At 40.5% G+C, this 19886-nt stretch overlaps 1 long non-coding RNA gene across 1 annotated transcript; it reads left to right on the top strand.

The window, feature by feature from the left end:
• The first annotated feature begins 1088 nt into the window (after window positions 1–1088).
• On the top strand, window positions 1089–19435 carry LOC135489321 (uncharacterized). The gene is made up of 3 exons (XR_010447131.1): window positions 1089–1252; window positions 1750–1834; window positions 17953–19435. It is a non-coding gene; the product is annotated as an uncharacterized LOC135489321 (long non-coding RNA).
• The last annotated feature ends 451 nt before the right edge of the window (window positions 19436–19886 follow it).

Genomic DNA, 19886 nt, shown 5'->3' with positions numbered 1-19886 from the left:
CTCAGTAGAACCATACCTTAACCCGACGTCACCAACCAGGACACGTTTCCCAGTGGTCATTCCATTCTGCTACACTCGGATACGAATCCTACCAAACTGGAGCGCCACCTGTTCACAAATGTAGTACCTTCATAGCTTTTTGTTAGAAATATCTTTTTGTAAAACCTATCAGTGGTTTTAAAATATCGACAGATGAAGACACCAGTTTAAGTTGATCATTTGAATTTGTCCTAAACATTTCAAATGCTAGATTGAAAGTTTCACAATCAGCGGTTGTTTGTACATTTCATCATTGGTGTCCGTTCATAATCCAGGACAAAATTTGACACGTCCTTCCTGTGCTGGTCGTTCAAATTGCAATAGCCCGTTGATCATGTCTTTTAACGTGGCGTTATGTTGATTGGACTTAACTGCATGAGGTAACGCCTTAAGTGTCTTGACTTTGTCGGCAACAAGCGGTTCATGTGAAGAACAATCAGGACAAGTGTGTTGTCGCACCACTTTCGCTGTCACAATTACATCAACATTATCAGGATGATCAGGTCACACAGATCGCCGATACTTCAGGGGAGTCGCGGGAAAAACTCTGGAGTAAAAGCAGATAATTTCCCCTGGAAAAAGTGTCCGGGCCTATTGTATTCTGTCGGATTATGCTATAAATGGTTCTGTACTAGATGCCATCACCGGCAATAGCTGCAGATTAAAGTGAGTGATAGAATGCTTGGTTCCCTGACATTCTGTCCCAGGCTGTAGAAACTCCCAGAAAAAAGTTGTAAATTCTACTCTAATAATTAATTGTTCAATAAAGATATTAAAAACAAGATCGTGATATTTGTCATCCTCTTCTCCTCTTCTCACCCTTGACGTCTGCATGTACATGGGAACTTTCTCAATCCCCAACAAAAAGTCCCTGGGAGCGAAACGACTGAGGGCGAAAAGGTCAGGGAGCGAAACGACCGGATACCCATTCTCCAAGCGTCTTCAAAGGTGGTCATTATTATTGTTTAGCCTCACTCGACCTACTGTCTCTGCCACAGTAGTTCTATAAGTTTAGAATAGATGGCGCGGCATCCTTTGGTACTGCAGTGTTGCACCCCAGCCTCAAACACAAATTTCTGCCCAACTTTTTTCAACTAAAAACCCCGGAATCAACATATAAATCAACAATCATGGTCAGTGTGGTTTTGCTACTTCTCCAGGCATACTTTAGTGAGGGTATAGCCATAGAAAAGCGACGAAGAGCTTGTCAGTGGTAGGTAAAACACTCGCCTGTCAAAGAAAAACAGACCTTTCAGTCACTAACTCTTCTCTTTTGTTCTTTTTAATTGGCCTTCTTAGTTCTTCTTGTGTCACAATGGTTTTAATTACTTATGATAATTTTAATCTACGTGTTGATAACAAAGAAGCTTCTCCATGCAGAAGTTTTTGACACTTGATTTGACAGTGATTTTCATAATTTCAATTCAGAAATGACCCATCAAGATTCGGTAATTGTGGTTATTTAGTCCGACTTTGTCAGTATCTTGCCTTTGTTAGACAATTCTACTCTTTTCTCGCCTCTTTCCGCACATTATTCTGTCTCTTCTTCAGATCTAATGAGTAATGTGATAGTCTGTGACACTGTGGTTTCTGTAAAATATCATAGATGTGGCAGGCCAGAATCTTGATTTATGATTGTATCACATTTGAATCTTTGATAGCATTATGAACAGCCCAGAAATGTCAAATTCAAAGACCAAATTTTTTCAGGTGGGTGTCAGGACATGGTCCAAGTGGACGCATTCAGCACCTCATGCTGAAAATGCCGAAGAAAGATAACGATTGATCATGATAGGTAAGATTATTTAGTTTGGCTTTAAAAAATCAATTCAGCAGTTTCATTCTGCTCGTATCAGTTTGATTTACAAACATAGTATGCTGCCAGCCCAGCAAAGGAAAGGAAAATTCAATTAGCAGTTGTGTGAGACTTGCTCAGAAATATACAGCAAATATTTTGCAAATGCGCAGATTTCTCATGAAATCAAACCCAATGCAATGCTGCCACCTATAAATCCAATAAACTATCACACCCAGCATCATCTGTTTATTGTTTACTGCCCATTAGCGGGATATCAATTCCTCCTAACTTTAGCTCAAGGGAGAGGGGGTGGGGGCACATAAGAGTCACTTCACATTATTGTAGATTTTGTGACTCCTGATCCTAAAGGCTGAAACTTTTAAAGAGGGTTGGCTCCCCATGACGAAAAAACTAAAAGCATATGATGATGAGTTGTTGAGTTACTAAACTGTTTCTGTTTACTATCGTTTAGCACTGCGATATTGTAGTATTGCAGGAATGTGTATAAGAAATGTGCCACCCACTGAATTCCCTTCAACTTATCTTTCTTCTAAATGGTCAATAAACCAATTCAACCTTATCCAAGGGCTGATATTTCTCCAATTTTCCATCATCAATGTTCTATATTTGATATATTTTGTGTACATGAGGCCTGGATCAATACCAGGCAATGTCATTGTCTAACCAGAAATCACAATCTCACCTATATCTTGGTCTAAATCTAATGGCATGATGATGGACAAGTTGTGCCCATTAACTTCATTGGTGAAATTACCTATCATCCTCCAAAACTGAGGTGGTCCAGAAACTAAAACCTCCGTTCCAAATGGTGTTTTCCTGTCCTTACTGCTTCTGTTTATTTTTTGTTTACATCTTTGTGGATGTAGCATGACTGAGTTTTTCCTACCTGTAATTTTCTCAGCAACATCTGTTATCAGAGATGAGCCAGGAAATATGGTATATCCAGTATTGCTGTGGTAGTTTGTCTTTTAAAAACCAGGTGGCAGATAGCACAGAGACTGCCCCAAGGGTGAGATATAAGGGTTGTCCAGGATAAACACCGAGACCCTGAGGTACAAACCACTACTTTGTAAGAAGCTTGGCTTGAATTCGTGATCTCTGTTTCCCCCAGTGAGCATTTTGGTGCATTACAGATCGCCAGGCCTGACTCTTGTCTTCTGTCTTGCATGTACTCAAATTGGTTAAAGAAATTTGGTCTTATATTATTCTAAGTGAACAGTATTGCCCAAGGTCACAAGCTATGTTCAAGTGTCGGGTATAAAATCTATCGAAATCCGCAAAAATGAGAACTGCCCATGACAATTTAGCAGTTTACCCTACCCAATACATCAAGTGACAGACATCAAACTGTCCCGATACTAAACGATTGGAAACTCACAACTTCTCCGTCATTCATTTTCCATGACAAAAGTCGCTGTCCGCAGCTTCCTGTTAGCGAAGTGGCTTCATTTCCTGCCGAGCAACGCAACGATTGCGCACAACCACTTTGGCATGCTCATTTGCATAGAAATGGACGGCAGAGAAGATTTATCATGGTAAACTTGCGATGCCACGTTTCATTGTGTTGTCTTTTGGTCAGCGGACATCGCCATATAAGAGATAAAGGAGAACATTTCATTACATGTATGAAAGAGTGATACCTGTGTTTTACAGTTGGCTCTATCAATTACCTTAACCCCTTTCTGTTCAGCCCAGGTAAAATTGAAAAATGATTCTCCTCCCCCACAACTCGATTTCACTTGGAGTGGCGGCAAATTTTGTCATTCTCTTCTACAGTCTGGTGCTGCCACCTATAAAAAATACACACATTACAAAATCTCAAAGCAATAACAAATAATGTGTGCCCCACCTTCCTCATCCCAATCACATCATCCTCACCCCAGGGGCACTACTTCTCTGTTCCTGTTATTCATTTCTGAAACTAACTGCTCCTTGTGGACCAGGTTAGCATTAAAGAAATTACTTGGCGATTGCTACGGTGCACAAATCGTTAGAATTCCGTGCTCAATTCCATCAGGCAATTATCGCTTCGTGCCCTGCCCTCTGTCCCTATCTAATCTGTGCATAATTAAATAAAAGCTCTAAAAACGTGTGTTTGATCCCTAAATGCCGAATCAAAGATAGCGAACGAAAAGTCAGATTTAATTTTCTTAGTGCTGATAAATCAATAAGGGAAAATTCTGTTTTCATTTGTTTCAGTTTGAATTGGAAGCAACTTCCCGAACTTCTTACTATTATAGCCGGTGAAGATATGCACAGAGATATTGAGGATCTTAGCTTGGAATAGAGCTGGGATTAGGTTCATGGAAAGTTGGCAGAAATTCCCATACATTGCCCTAAGATATCACGTGTTAGTCAGGCTGGTTTAACTTGGATCCAATGCCTGGGCGGGATTCTGGCTAATGGAATTTCATGCCGCTCAGTTGTAAATGCCGTAAAAGAAAAAATCGGATTCAATGGAATGGGTTCCTAAATCTTGTTGAATTTATGCTGTGAATTTTTGTAAAGAGTGAACGGTTTGAAAAGTCTGTTAAATCTTGTCTTATCTGCGATTTTTAGTGCAAGAATTTAAACAGCTTATATCATCCTAGTTTCCGCCACATCCTTAGCAATTCTTTACTATTTTTCTTAATAACTTGAAAAAAAATTTTTTTTATCATCCGGAATCGATGAATGTGTACTAAGTTTGCGAGCCTAATATTTAAATGCGAGAGAGGGGTACAAATTCGTGAACTTTTGGGGTGCAAAAATGTTTCTCAAAATCACCCCAAAATATCGGAGAACAAATATCGCATCAATTCTGGGCCAGTCCCGGCATCTCAAAAAAGTACCATCCTGAATTTAGACCTAGCTGTGCTGTAAATGCTTAGAGAGGGGCATACAGATGACTGTGGTTAGATCCTGGCCATGCACCGCTCACAGATATTGCTGGGTCATTTGCAGTCGTAACTGCTGAAAAAACATTCCCCTGTTTCTTCAAGTGTTTGATGTGGAAGCTCGAATCCAGGGAGTTTGCTCTCTCCATCTATCCCAGTTTCTCTTCACCTCTGACCCCCACATCTGCATTTTGTTGATTTCATCCCACAAATTGATTGGTTGTTTTTCTCGTTCTTTCCACCCTAGGAAAACCTTATCATCCGTACATTTATGCGCACAACTCCTTATAACAGATATCGGCATGCTTAGATTGAATCCGAATTTTATCTTCTGATCTCCAGCTCTTTCCAGACAACCACTGCATATGTTATTTTCCATCAAGAGTCTGACCTCTGACCTACACTCGTGCTGAATGTTAGCCTGGTTTATGTTAATTTTACAACTTTTCTGTTATTGCCAACTGGCTGTAGTATACACAACCAAGCTACCAAGCCAAGGTAACCTCATCGAACATATGAAATGATGCAACCTGTGCTGACCAAAGTCATTTGGCTGCCCTCCGTTAACTTTTTTGCAGAAAGTGCACCGACTGCCAAATTTGTTTGTGTCATTTCCAGTTTAATAGTGACTAGATTACCCTGGACCGCTCAGATACCAAAAAAACCAGTCCATTTATTTCTTGACATTGCGTGACACTTTTTGTATTGATTACATTTTAGTCAAAATATTCACATCCAGGGTTGCGGTGTCCCCACCCCCTTGACCTGATTTTTTGTCCAAATTCCCAGGGAGGTGGACATTTTGATATTGCTCTGTATGACAGCCTTAGTTACACCTGGCCATCTGCTCTTGGGCGGGGTCAACCTCACTTTCTACAGGGTGAGCCAAAAATGATATAATTTGCTGCAAAAGTATTAAAAGTGAAGCCAAAGTTAAAGTCTCCAGTTTCCATTTAAAAGTTCATAAAAGCAACTGTTTTTATGACTGCAGCTGTGTAGAGACATTTCTGGGATGCGTTAGGAATCATCCACGCTTTACTAACTTTTTGTACTAACGTTCTGATCAGGGTTCAAGAGAGCCACCATTGGTAACAGAAAAACTGTTGCTTTTTCATGTTGTACATGTATGGTTTGGACTAAAATAGAATCATTTTCAAGGTTTTCGTTCTTGTAGACATAATTCCATGTCCATCATTTTACTGCCTTAGGTCAAATGTTTTAAGACCGGTTCAAGTTTTCCGTCATTTTGAAGGTTTTTCAAAAATATAAAAATCTGCAAAAAACGATGGACTATCAAGCAAGATTTTCAGGTTTTTAGAAAAACTTGTCATTTGTCTATCGATTCGCCCAAAGGTTTGGATAATTTTAGAACTGTCTCAGACTGAATCATCATCTTTTGACGCAAATTCTTTAGCTTTTTTTCTCGGAATTTTAAAGAAATGGTGCAGGCGTGTGAGGACCCTGGATCTAGGGTCCGGTGCAGCATGGTGAGTTGGAGAAGTTTATTTATTTTTCAGGAATATTGGCAGGGAAGTAAACTTGGGACTAAATGATGAATTGTCTTTTTTAAGTAATCATTGGTGACCCACAACGGATTTGAATTCTGTTTGTGGTCACATCTGAATTATTATATAAATTCTTAGTTATATATTGTCTTCTCTGACAAAGTTATGGCCAAGAGTGACCAGTACCTGCATGCAAGTTTCCGGTTGTTTTCCAGTGGCATCATATCAGAGCAAGTACCACTCATTAACAAACAAGTGCTAAATGGGCATCTGCCTCCTTCACCTGGTAATGATGTGACAATTGCAGTAACGTGATTTGCCACGTATATGCAATTCTGCAAATAGTCAAACATTGATCCTCAAAAATTATTTTATGACCTGCCAACCAGCCGATCATTTTCTTGCCAAAACAGCCACTTTCAAGTGTACTATCCTTCTCATTTTGAATTTCATGATTATCTTTTTCTGTCTGATCATAGATTTCTCAAATCAAGATTACTTTCTCACTCGTCAACATCCTTCATTTCCTTAGGCTTCAAGATCTCAAGGTCAAAGTGTCAAGGTCAAGGACAGAATGCAATCAAACTTTGTTACGTTATTATCGGATTAGAAAAATCTTGAATTATTTTATTCAAAGGATGCTCCTGTCCAAACGTTACGTATATTGTCGTCTTTTGTGTGAATCTTCTTCAAAAATTTGCATTAATCGTCTCAATATACAGCCCATGGCTAGCACTGAACTTTTGGACGTCTGCCTGTAACTCATAAAAACATTGCAACAAAAGGTGTGCTGTCGCTTTTTTGTGGTGTTTTTCTTCCCAGAACCGAGTATGGGATGCTACAGTTTGTTGTGCGCATCTTTAATGGATCTTTCCTGGGTCGGCACCCTTTATTATGCTCAGATAATCAATTTTACTCTCTCGCCAATTTGCCAACCTTTGGCATGGCAACTTTGCCAACTTTTGTTGTTGTTGTTGTTGATAACATCCTGGCTTACTGTCTCCTGTCTTAAAACCTGCGATAAGTTTTGAATCACAGTCTCCCGATCATTTGTTTATTCTTTTACTATCCTGAGAACTTTGAACTTGTTTCCTTTCCCACCAAATATTCTAATTCTCATGCTGATGCACGGTATCTGAGCTTGACGTGGTAACTTTCATAGAAATTTCAAATGAAAGACACAACAATCTCAAAAATGCCAGTGACAAGATTTCCTGGCACGAAACGTGTGTCGGGGTGTGAGAAATGGTGTTTTCACATGCTGATCTCAAAACAATGCACACTTGAATGTTTTGGGATCAGGAGCGGTATGTCATCACACGGTGTAATGACAGGATGTGACGGTAAATATAGCGGTTTTGGTACAGCTTCTAATCTCCTTGCTAAACACTTATCGAGGGAGGTATTTCAGAGACAAATTTAGTACAAAGGAAGTTGAAGCCTGCCAAATCTTCGTAATCAGGATTTTGATTTGATTTAACAGAGTGATTGCAGATTGAATAAGAGGCTGTGGGAGGCTCATTGGACAGAGTTGCTGTGTAGAAATCAGAGTGATAGAACCCCAGCCTCAAATGCGGCCCAACATGCTTTTTCAGTTGAGTGACTTGCCCAAGAACTTTGTCCTGCTCTGTGCAACCTTCCAATGGAAGGTAACGAGTCTCGTGCCAACAATGGGGGTCGAACTAGAGACCTGATGACTGCATGTCAGAGACCCAAGGCACTAGACCACCATGGCTCCTGTCCCCGTTTATAGAGGAAGGGCCAGCGGGCTCTAGGTACCATATGCTCTAAGCAGGATCCCTCGGATTAACCATGCCACGGATTCCTGCAGCAAAGAGTATCAATCTGTTGCGGACGTCGTCCTGAGTGCTATATGTTATTGTGGGGGATGGCCAACAAGGGTTTCCTGCCAGGAGGCACCCAAATATTCCCCAGATTAGGGGCGAAACATGCCGTGGGCTTTGTTAGGTTGAAAACTGCCCCAGGTCTCGATATCTAGAAGACTATGGACTTTCCAAGGCTGTGTATGGATATTCTGTGATACGTCCACTACGAGAGGATTAGGTCCTTTACCCTGAAGGGGTCACCCTAGAGGGCTTCAACAAATTGCCCCTTTCTCGTAAATATTGGGATACCCTCAGGATGAAGCCAAATTAGCCCAGGGGGCTATTGTCTGGGGTAAGCCTTGAGCGACTCTTTAGTGCGATTTTTGATTTGAAAATGTTTCATGTTGGACCTTTAGCAACTGTTACATTTGAGCCTAAATGTGCAGCTGCCACAGTCAAAGACAGAGCCAGTGAAAGTTTGAAAGTGAACTTATCCCTGCATTCTAGTTGTGACTTTGTCAAATTTTGCAGTCAATGAGATGCAAGCCATCAATTCATATTCTAGAAATGCCGATGTCACCAAATTGATTAATTTTGTTGAAAATCCATTATGACTTCACAATTTTACGACATTGTTCAAGTATTTGTCATGGCAGCCATCCACAACAATGGCTCCCCTTCGTTAAATGATGCCTTAATCATCATGGGGGCTCTATCAAGTAATTAGTTGATTATTGACACGGTGACTGTTGCTAGGTTCAATCTCGTGCAGAATATGAAGCTTTTAGTTGTTCTTGTTCAAGCAATATCTCAGAATCTACAGTTGATTTTTTGACAGATTATCAAAAATGCTGACCCTTTAACGAGCAGCTGGCTGCAGGAGCTAGGGATCTTGTCAACAAAGTCAACATAAGCCTTGAACAAGCTGTGTCCCTCATGTTTTCACACCCTGCCCAAAACTCAGAATTTGGCACCATCAGGAACGAAAACTAATCCCTCTTAATTCTCTCTCAGAGTTTATTCCTTTTGGTTTTCGTCTAAGATACTTCCAACATCAACGACGGCATGAAACAAGGCGTTGTGTCTTCCATCATACGCCCTGACATTCTGTTTACTCCCGATTTACTCCGGCTGAGCACCACAGAGATAACACCCGCATTGACTGCCGATCACTCCTCCTCGTCGGATACAGCAGTTGATTATGCCCTGATATGCACAAACATGGACTGTCACTGGAGTCAATGTGCATCGCTTCGTTATCTCTCAAAGTGACATTGACCAATCGGCCAGAAATTCCCGCCCTCACGCTTAAAATGGTTCTCACATCATGAAATAGAATTTGAAGTCATTAATCTCAAGGGTGTTTAACCTTTTTGTTCACTAGGTGAGGTTAAATACTTCATTTAGACGACTCTAGATAAAAAAATCAGGTCTTTTCTGCACTATTACCTTTTGAGGGAATGCTGAATTAGGTATGGCTGTTCACAGTGTTGGGATTACGAATCACTGTGTTGAGATCAGTCAAAGGCTGTTTCTTTCTTCTCAGCTTACTGATTGGAAATGTGGCCAACCACATCAGCGAGGGTCAAAGTTCCCCTGAATCATGACTAAAACTCAGCTGTTGGCTGAAAACATGCCAGTATTTTACTGCTACACTAAAATGCTACAGCTGCTTCTATTATTGATGTAGCTTTTGACTAACACGGCGAGATAGGAACAAGTTTTATGTTCTGTTTATACCTAGTAGTCCACCTAGCGAGCTATCTGCCAGATTTTTGGACGTCGGACGATATATTTTCACCATGTTGTGTAAATCATCGCCATTTACGTCATGAGTTAATTCCCTATAAAAAACTGGCGATAACACGCACAACATTCTGATGATGTAGCGATAAGTCGTTGTCTGACATTGATTTTTTTTGGTGGTAAACTTATTGATACGCAAGTATTGGTTTGTTGGCTGGCGTTGGCCCAGAGGTGAATTCATCATCACAGTATTTGCGGCAAGATGTTGTATTGTTTAAATCATAGTAAACATGCCTTGGGAGTTACAGCGTAGTTGATGGCAGGCAGTCAGATTCCTTAGAAATAACTTGTTGTGCGGGTTTAGCCACAGCGCCAAGGCAAGGTGAATCTGGAGGTGGAAGTGGTTTTGGCAAACAAGTTCAGGTGGAGCCACTGGTGTAAGGGATGTGGGAGATTTGTGACCCTGGCTGAAAATGAGTCATTGGTAATGGCTTAGTATGTACAGATTTATCTTTAACTGATGTACAATACATGACAATCTGTTAAGGAATGACTGAGCGATGAACTTCGGTTGAGACAGTTGAAAATCTTGTCAAGAGATGGGGAATACTTAGGCAAATGAGAAAAGCATTTGAAGGAGCAACTTATTTGCTGTATGACATGCCCTAAGTGGACTTTAAACACCCCTAAAAGACAGACTGGTTGTTGAAATTGCTCAGGAAAGTCACAAAATGAACGGCACATAAGCGCATACCAACTTGAAACTGCAGTGATATGCACACTATGCACAAAACATCAACAACCAACCACACAACATCTCAAATCAAGGCTAAGCAGCTTTTCCAGGTAAACATCTGATGAAGTCAATTAAAAATTCTCATTGGCGCAGTTCCCTGTCTTAGATTGCGATAAATTCTCTAATTGCATCAGAAATGTGCAAAGTTTTGGCATTTCTCCATTGAGGCAATAATTGACCGTTGAAATATCCGTGATTTGCTATAATGAATGGGAGGTAATTAGTAAGAAGTGCTAATTAGCTCGTTAGATTTATTGAAATGCTTGATTGCATCTGGTTCAGGTCTGGGGACTGGCACTGGTTCTGTGAGACAGTTTTAACATTGATCAGTAGTGTAAGTATTGATGTCTTGGGAGGGAGAATTGAGCAGGACCCTGGGAGGCTGCAGTTATGGACTAATTCTGTATCAATTGAGTTGATATGGCCTCAACACTGGGTGTCATGGAACACATCCCTCATTTGTGTATGGTACATGGTCTTAAAAAACCATTGAATGAAAATTGGTGTCATCGAGGGAACTTGAACAATAATTTTGTAGCGGGGAGTTGCTGCTGCTTCTGTCATCTTTTAGACTCATTTGAACGCGGCAAAGTGTGCACAGCCAACAAGTCACAAGAAGGCGGTGATCACCAGTCGTCTGAGACCTGAACATCATCTTAAAGTTGTTAAAAGCTTATTCCCAGGACTGACCACTTTATTCCACCATAAACCACACACAAATCTCTCAAGACCTTTGGCACCTGGACATTAAGTCAGTAATCAGGAACAATTAAGATTGCCTTAATTTCCCCCTTCTGAATAATTACACGAGGAAAGTCAGTTTTAAAAGCGTTAATCCGCCGTTAAATGGAAACTGAAATGCCTGCACTAAATTGTGCACCTCCTGACTTACGCTGCTTGTTGAACTTTTACACTTGACGATGAAATCTTTTCATCGCTGCATGGTATGCATTATCACGTTTTTTGTCTCTTCTATCAACTCCAATTGCAGCAATTAGCGTAATGGACGCCAATCTCACGCGCGTGGCCATTCTTAGCCAATGAGATTAGAGTTGGAACAATCGGGTTCATTTCTCGTCAAAGTGACATCTCACAATTATCCCACTCTCATGGGATGCTACGTTTACAATGATTAAACCGTAACGTTGATAATGGGCCCGATACCATATTTTTCTGAAACGTTTTTTAATTTCACTTTATAACGATATTGTCATTGGTGTAACATTGTCAAGAAATTTTATTCTTTTGGGAGAGTTTTAATGATAATGCTTCAACACTTTGTAAAATTAGACGAATTTAGATGATTTCATAAAAATTTGATTGGTTTTCTTCAACATTTGTCATTCATTCGTTTGTCTTCATTCTTGTGTCAGATAAGACCAAGATTGTTGCACTAACAAAATCTCGAGAGGCATACATCCAAACCCTGATCCGTCTTGACCATATGGCGAGTTTTGGTGAATGCTCCAGAAAAATGGTTTCCTTAAAACCTATATGATATCATATGTCATCATCTTGACCTCAATGTATCTATAGATGTTACAGTTTCTTGTACCTCTTGACCACTACATGTACTAAACTTTAGCAGCAATGAGTAGCAAGCGCTTTGTTTCTGACATGAGTCCCAAGGGACTTCATCGATGTAGTGGGGTGAAGACTCAAAGAAGGATGTTTGAAACACCTCAAAGAAAGATCCCCATCTCTAAATGTCATTTCAAAGCATATTCTTAGAAAAATTAGCCATGAGGGTCTTCAAGATGATTGGGGTGGGGTTCTTAAATAAAGATGTTTCAATCGTCTCTTGTTAACCCAGCTGGGGACCGGGTTGTTATCCTGCTAATTTGCACCCAATTTCAGAGAAGTTAAACCCGCTATTTGTCTGTTCGTCCATAGAAGCAGACAATCTCACACAGGAAGTTGATCGTTCGATTTCTATAGTGACAGACACGCTGATCCGTTAGAACAATGTGAGAAATTGTCTTCCTGTTTTACGGACAATATTGGCATAAAGTGACCAGTAGATCCTGTCCGAGATTTGTTTCTTGGGGACCCTGATTTGGGCGTGCGATCTCTGATCACCGTATTCATGGTCATGGCTGGAGACAATGAAACAATTGTACACCGTTATTGCCAGATTGAAGATGTTCTAACGAGAATAGATAGGGCCCTCTCGGCATGGTGATTTCTAAAGGGACGGAACGGGTAGCGATTTTAAGAAGAGATAGCGACTTCCGCATCCCGTCGCCGATGGACCAAAGAGGAGCAGAACAGCGGGATCTTCGTATTGTTGTCTGTGCGAATTTATCTCATTTTAAAATGTAAAATAAACACAGGAAGTGCGATAGAATGAAATGGACAGTAATAGCTTCTGAATTGGGTGCCATCTTCAACGACTGATCACAGTAATTCGTAAAACATGCCCAAAGACAAATACCACAGATTTGTGGTGAATGGTGAGCGGAATTCACAATACCATCCGAGAATTCACAATAATAGTGAAGGAAATCACAATATCCTGAGTAGAGGTCGTAAAATGAATGAGTAGAGAAACTGAAAAGGTGGACATTTCATTTCTATAGTTTGAAATTTCATTCAAGAGGATGAGCACTGCATTATTTATGTCAGATCTGGTCTTTATTGGCAGGAAGTAGGGTAGCACCCGGGGTCCCTTGTCTCCCAAGGGTCGCAAATAAGGAAGGGACTCGATATTTATTGATACAGGGGATGTTTATAACTTAACAAATCACTTCCTCCCTACTATTATACTTTCATCACTTTCACCTGGACCTTTAACCCGTACTGATTGATGATATTCCTCAGACTGTGACTGGGTCAGAGGCCTATTTTTGCCAACTCCCAAAAACCTTTCTATGGACCAATATCAAGAAAGGATTGAACCACATAGCTCTACGGTTTGTAAAAACAGTACATGTACATTCTTTAGCCTCCCCTCCTTCAATGAATATGAATTTGGGTGTGGTTGATATTTTTAGACGATTTTCATTTGTTAATTTGAAACGGAAGTATCAAGATGATATGTTTACTGTCCAGTTGTTTGTCAAGATGAGTGATATATAAACATATATTTCTATTTCTGTCCTGCAGCCTTGCAGCCATTGGGGCGACCCTGTACTACTGCGTGTTTACAAAGTGGCACCATAGTTATCCTCTGCGAGGTGGATGAGGTCTCCGGTCGTTCTTCCTTATCCAATCAGTGGCATTCACTTCTCTTTATATTCCTGCCCAATTTGCCCTTCTTCAAGAAAAAAACCTGTCTCATTCAAAATGATCTCTTTTCTTCAAAGATTACTTCACAAAATCCAACCAAACTTCCGCATTCCTGGTGTGGTATACAGTGATAATCGCATTCAATTTTCTTTACCATACAATTTCCCTTTCTTCAAGAAACAAACCCCATCAGACTTAATTAGTCAACCCTTAGTGTTCCTTAGTCGAGCGTGAATAGGACTTCCTGTTCCTGGTAAGGGTCACAAAGCATGGTCAGAGGGTCTTTCAAAGGGGTTGAAAGTAAGGGCCCTAACCATTCTAAGGGGTTTTATCAGCGGTGAGTGCAGCAAACTTCTAAACCAGATTACATCTTCGAACCTATTGTCACGATGAAAACCTTGACAAGAAACCTGAGCCAACTCCAAGGTTAACGAAATCCAATTCAACTTGCACTGAGATTTCCTCACATTGGCTAGTTAAACTGTACAGGAAACTTTGGTGAATTCAGCATGACATCTGAGCTCTTGTGTTTTTCACCTGTTTTGAGGGCTTTTATTCCAGCCCCTCCCACGCTGATTGAGGGGACAAAAGGGTTAACTACAGCAATAGTGCAATTAAATGACACTTGTCCAAATTTTAAAGAAACTAAGTGTTTTATCATTTACTTTGGGTATTATGATGAGGACAGAATAGATTTACCTGCAGTGTTGCATGGTGCCAAGGGGCTTTCTGTAAATAGGATTTTTGTGATTCCTGGTACCAAGACATTTTCCTAGAGAACAGCGCCACGCTATGGAACCAAGAAAACCTTATGCTGTCTCAGCATGCACTTCCTCAAGTTGATTAATTAATTAACAGAATTTTCTTTTTGGATGTTGCTTAGTAACAGTCACTTCCTGTATTCCTTGCCCACCATCCTACAGAACATGGTTTCTCAGTGATGGTTTCCTGCATTCTGTGAAATATTGGGGGGAGCTCTGAACAGATTTTAGGAAGTTGAGTGAGGTTTTGTGAGAACAAGGTTCTTCTCTTTCTGACACTAGAATGACACCTAAAGAGTTAACTGGCCTTTCCTTAATCCGTCTTCCACACAGTAAACTGTGCCAAATATCTCATGGGGCGGGGCGGGTCGTTGATTAGTTGGTGATAACGGTGCAAACACAATATAAAGTCAGCTTGATTGAGAGGATTTGATAAGGAAATTATGGGGTGTTGGGAATGGACAAAACGGATGACAGGAGGTCGCAAGGATGATGATGGAGGTTTGGAGGAAGTGTAACTCAGGAATGCATCCTGAATGATGTAAAGATCACAAATTTCCTCTTGTACAGTTCGAATAGTGTCTGAAGCAGAATTCATAGAGATTTTGATTTTTGTGCTGGATGCAGTGACACAGAAGATGGTAGCTGTCTGAGAATATTAAAAGGGGGAATTTCTCTGTAAAAGATCTATCACGGCAGTAGAGAAGTGATATTTCAACTTTTACTGTGAAATGAGCAGACGGCACCTGATTATTGAGACAGCTAACCTTGAAGTTTTCAGTTTCCTTTTGACCAAGAGAGTATAAAAAAAATGACCGAAAATGAACGATGTTTGAGATTGTTTCGACCGATATCTCTCATTTGTGGAGAACTTTAAGAAAGTTTATGTACAGCCAGCTGTTACACCCGACTTCTTCATTGAAAATAATATCCTGCTCCAGTATTTTTAATAATTCATGAACTCGCATTAATCAAATCTCAATAATAAACCGTGACAATGCGTTGGTGGGTTTTCGCTGTTATTTCCCACATAGACAAAAGATGGGGTCTATTACGCAGGAAACGAGAGCAGTCTTATATTGAGGCGTTTTGTCCTTGGGTCAGTTTTGTGTTGGGATCTTTTAAATTCTTACAAACAACATCCATAGCTTCAGGTGGCGGCAACGTTACATCGACATGGTCTGTTGTTGCCGTTGTTGATCTCCTAAAGAATCTTTCATAATTGCATTTGTTTCGCCAAACCATTTGCAGAGAATTTCAAAGCGGTGACCCGTACTTGACAGAGATTGGATAAAATGCCGGAAATCATATCATGAGATTATTTTGATGGCGTGTGTTTGTGTTGGATGATGGACGAGAAAACAGGTGACTGTTTGGTCATGTGACCTTCCGCCTTTCTGTGGTGACGAACATTTTCTAAAAGTTTTTCTCCGCATTCTTATGCCGAAATCTTCTGTGTGTCACTGTACATTTAACCAACATGTGGCTCCAATATCGTCAGGGTGAAACAGAAGTTTGAAAATATTTCATTTCATTGGAAGAATATTCGTTTAACTGGCATGGGTCATTGCAGGTGTAATCTATAAAGTTAGACTTTCCTCTGGGAACTTCTAGTGGGATATCAGCTCATCTGTTTCAAGAGAACAATCATGTTTGTCCTTTGAAGAGTCGTGGTGAAACTTCTATGATGCGGATGTTTTGATTTTAAATGTTTTGTTTGATTGGTCATTGGTGATCTCTGTTAGTGTGAGTGAGCGTATTGTGAAGGGAATTACAAATGAAATCTTCAAATCTCTGAATCCCTTAGTTTGGTCATAGTTTGTGGCCCTGAAAGGTATAGTGTGAGGGTTAAGGAAATAAGAATCTGATACTCGTACACTGATAGCGTGAGTGTAACGTTTGTAACGTGAGTGTAACGTATGTAGCGTGATACTGCAGTAACGTTGTGTAACAATTGAATTCTCACCCAGCCCAGCACCAGGAGTCACATCATTGGAAATCCATGCCAATTTTCTGCGTGACCAGATCAAAATGGCGTTGATTTCCGTGTCCTCTCCGCTAATATCTCAATATTGATATGATATTCTATAATAAGATAATCTATATGCATATCCTGGTGCTCACAGCGTCAGCTGAGAACGTCTTGGCGATCGTGAGTAAGATTGTATGGCAGTCTGTTGGTTACGATATATGGCATCGTGCCAATGGTGTAGTTGATAGTTACAATATTGGTCAGGGTTTCAGGCAACTTATATTTCCAGATCCTCCCTGGCTAAAGTTGGGGCCACTTGGGCAATAAGCAAGAAGAAGAGGGAACATGAGAGTTGAAGTTTCAATTTGAAATAAAATTGATGATGAGGCTTGATGTGTAAGGGTTAATGATGACCTCATCGACGGCCTGGCTCTGAAATCGTGAGGTCAACAACGCAGCCTCTATTCCATAATGGATCGCGTTTAATTTTAGATGCCAAATTATTGCCGAAGATGCTGTGAATGAAAATTGGGGACTAAAATAGACGAGACAGTCATAGCCACTGGGCCCATCCCATAGTTCCTTATTGGGAAGATGGCGAAGATAGTCTGGTGCACTCCTGTGCTCTGCTCCTTTTGAATTGACTACTTTGGGATGATAAACCCCCTCTTCGGTCCAACGTGTCTGGGCACGTCAGAAAGTTATAATTTCTCAGGAGTATTTGAGGCTTTGATACCCCCATAGGCTCTTGATCTTGAAGGAAAAACTTGCCATCACCGTTGTTTATGGGAGACGGGAAAAAAGAATCTTGAAAAAAGATTTTTTATGACAGAGACTTGTCTATGACATCAGATTTAGATTGAACTTTCGAGTTCAATTTTGAAATACCAGTGCCCTCCCCAAAAAGGTGAAGGATGCCATGAATTGTGTCAAAAATAGACCTGATGGCCATCGCCTGGAGACGTGTCCCATCTTCTCTTGAGGAGTTGACAGAAATTGAATAGGAAGATGTGGCAAGGAATTCGCTGTACCATCTCAGAGCTATTCTCTTATTGGAATACAATCTAGCTCTTCTTGAGGGCTGCATCTTGGAAGGGTCTAAAAAGGCCATTACAGTTCATGCAGTTTTCACCAGACGGCACTTGGTGCATTTGAAACCTGCATATTTAATCACGGAAGCGCCCATTTCAGATTCGGTCATACATGTAGTTGTCTAACTCAAAAATATTTACAAAGTTTTTTATTTTTTCAGCGTGAAGTTTTGAAGATGCTTTCTGTACAGTAGACCCATCTTTCAAGGATGCTAACTTTGCCTTGACCCGAGGTGCCTTGCTCCTTATACTCTGGCTTGGTCTTATGTGTTCTTCCTTCTTGTATCTTTCAGAAAAACTCCAGTAACCTTCCTTGGATCTGGCATCATTTCCGGCCAACCTCGTGGAAAGTGAGGAATTTATCGTGCTCGTTCGAATTTGCAATAACTGCGTGATGTGTAGTTTCTCGCATGACAATTGGACTGTGCAATAATTGGACTTATTGACCATGCAGCATCACCATTTGGCCTCGTGATACCTTTGGACAAACTGAAACTGGATTCAGGGATTCAAAGAATACGTTTGTAGAAAAGTTGTTGGTATCTTCATTAATATTGGGTTTTCGATGTCATAAAACTTAGAATAACATTTTGTGAACAAATTTGCCATCAAGAACCTGTCAAAATTGTCGACATTAATGTATTCACCCTTCCACAGGAAGAGGAAGTAAGGGTATTGAATCCCCAGACCCAAGGGGTTTTGAAAAAGGGTCTTAAATCGTTCCCTTCCTCATGTCTTGTGTAACTATGTATGCAATACCCCTCAAAGCCAGAAAGTTGCCCAAGACAACCAAATTTGAATAATTCTTAACTACAACAGGAAGTAGGGGAAATTTAGCATGTGTAAGGGTCTAAACAAGGGTCCCAAATCATCCCCCTGAGCCGGCAGTCTTTGGGAACCGAGCGTGTAATCGTTCCTCTAAGCTGTAGTGTGTCGCATGTTACCCAGCATCCCGCGCTCTGTGGGAAAGCGACCAATTAACGAGCGATTGCCTTCGTGGCTGCGGATATAGCCCCGCAGCTCCGGGCGCGATAAGGGCCAAACCCGCGACAAACTTCCCGTGGATTACCTCAGCCCCTTACAAGTGTTGGGTCCCTTGCACAGTGGGAAGGAAATCTGCTGAGGAAAATTACCAAATATTGTGAATTGACAAAATATTTTGTGCATTCCAAAGAAGGGGCAATGTTTAAAAGTATCAGCGATGCTGTCAGTTTAACTTGGAATCAAGTTTGAGTCTGTTTCAAGTCACCTTGCCAGCAATAGTTGTACAGTCACTGTATATCGATGTGCAGCAATGAGATGGATGTCTGGTCAAGTAATGGTGAAAATATCTTCAAAATCTTGGTAAAGTTACCGAGGCATAACTGAGTGATTTTGAGTGCTCATTGCAGGGCTATTAGAAGGGGAGCATGTTTGACAGCGACCTAACACCCCTGGTGAGAGCTGTCATCAGATTATAAGGGTTCCCTTCATTTTGTCCTCATTTAGCAAGTAGTTGACTGATATGAAAATAGGGGATAATTCTGCTTATTTTCTTTGCAACAGGATGTACAATTGTTGGGGTAATTCGTACACATATATTTTGTCATTTTGTCATTTTACATGAGTGAATATATCTGTATTTTTCTGTGAAATGCGAAGTTGATATGATGTATGTCTAAAAATTTGAATCAAAAGTATGTATAACATGATAATGCCAGTGGCAACTGAGATTTTATATTCAGATTTCATATATTTATAAATTTGTAAAAGATAATGATGATAATAAAGTAATAAAGGTTGAATGAATAGAAAGTTTGTGTATGTTTTTTGCTCTGGAAACCAAAAGCAGCTCCAATCTCCAAGTGGCTGGATTGAACTCAAAATCATGGTCCCTAGTACAGTGACACCTCCCTCAGCAGAGATTGTGTGCAATTTGCCTATTTTGATGCCCCTGCACTCGTAATCAAACCAGGAGCAGCTCTCCAAGTGGCCCGAGATATGAAGGATGTTAAAACTCGTTGAACAAAATCCTCACAAGCTTTACATTGAAATATGATACCTCGTTAAATGTGCATAAAAGACTATATTTATCAAAATGTTCCAAATGTGGCCCAAAAGATGATCAATTCAGTGAATCCTACATTGTCGAGTGGCATTGGGACTAAGGGGGACAACATGTCCTTTGTGTGAGCCTAGGTCAAGTTGAGATTTAAGTAAAGGAGAGGACACGAAGTCATGAATGGGG

This window comes from Lineus longissimus, chromosome 6 (assembly GCF_910592395.1).
Source record: "Lineus longissimus chromosome 6, tnLinLong1.2, whole genome shotgun sequence".
Taxonomy (NCBI): Eukaryota; Metazoa; Nemertea; class Pilidiophora; order Heteronemertea; family Lineidae; genus Lineus; species Lineus longissimus.
Note: the sequence above shows the minus strand (reverse complement) of the source record. Positions and strands in the feature narration are given on the sequence as shown.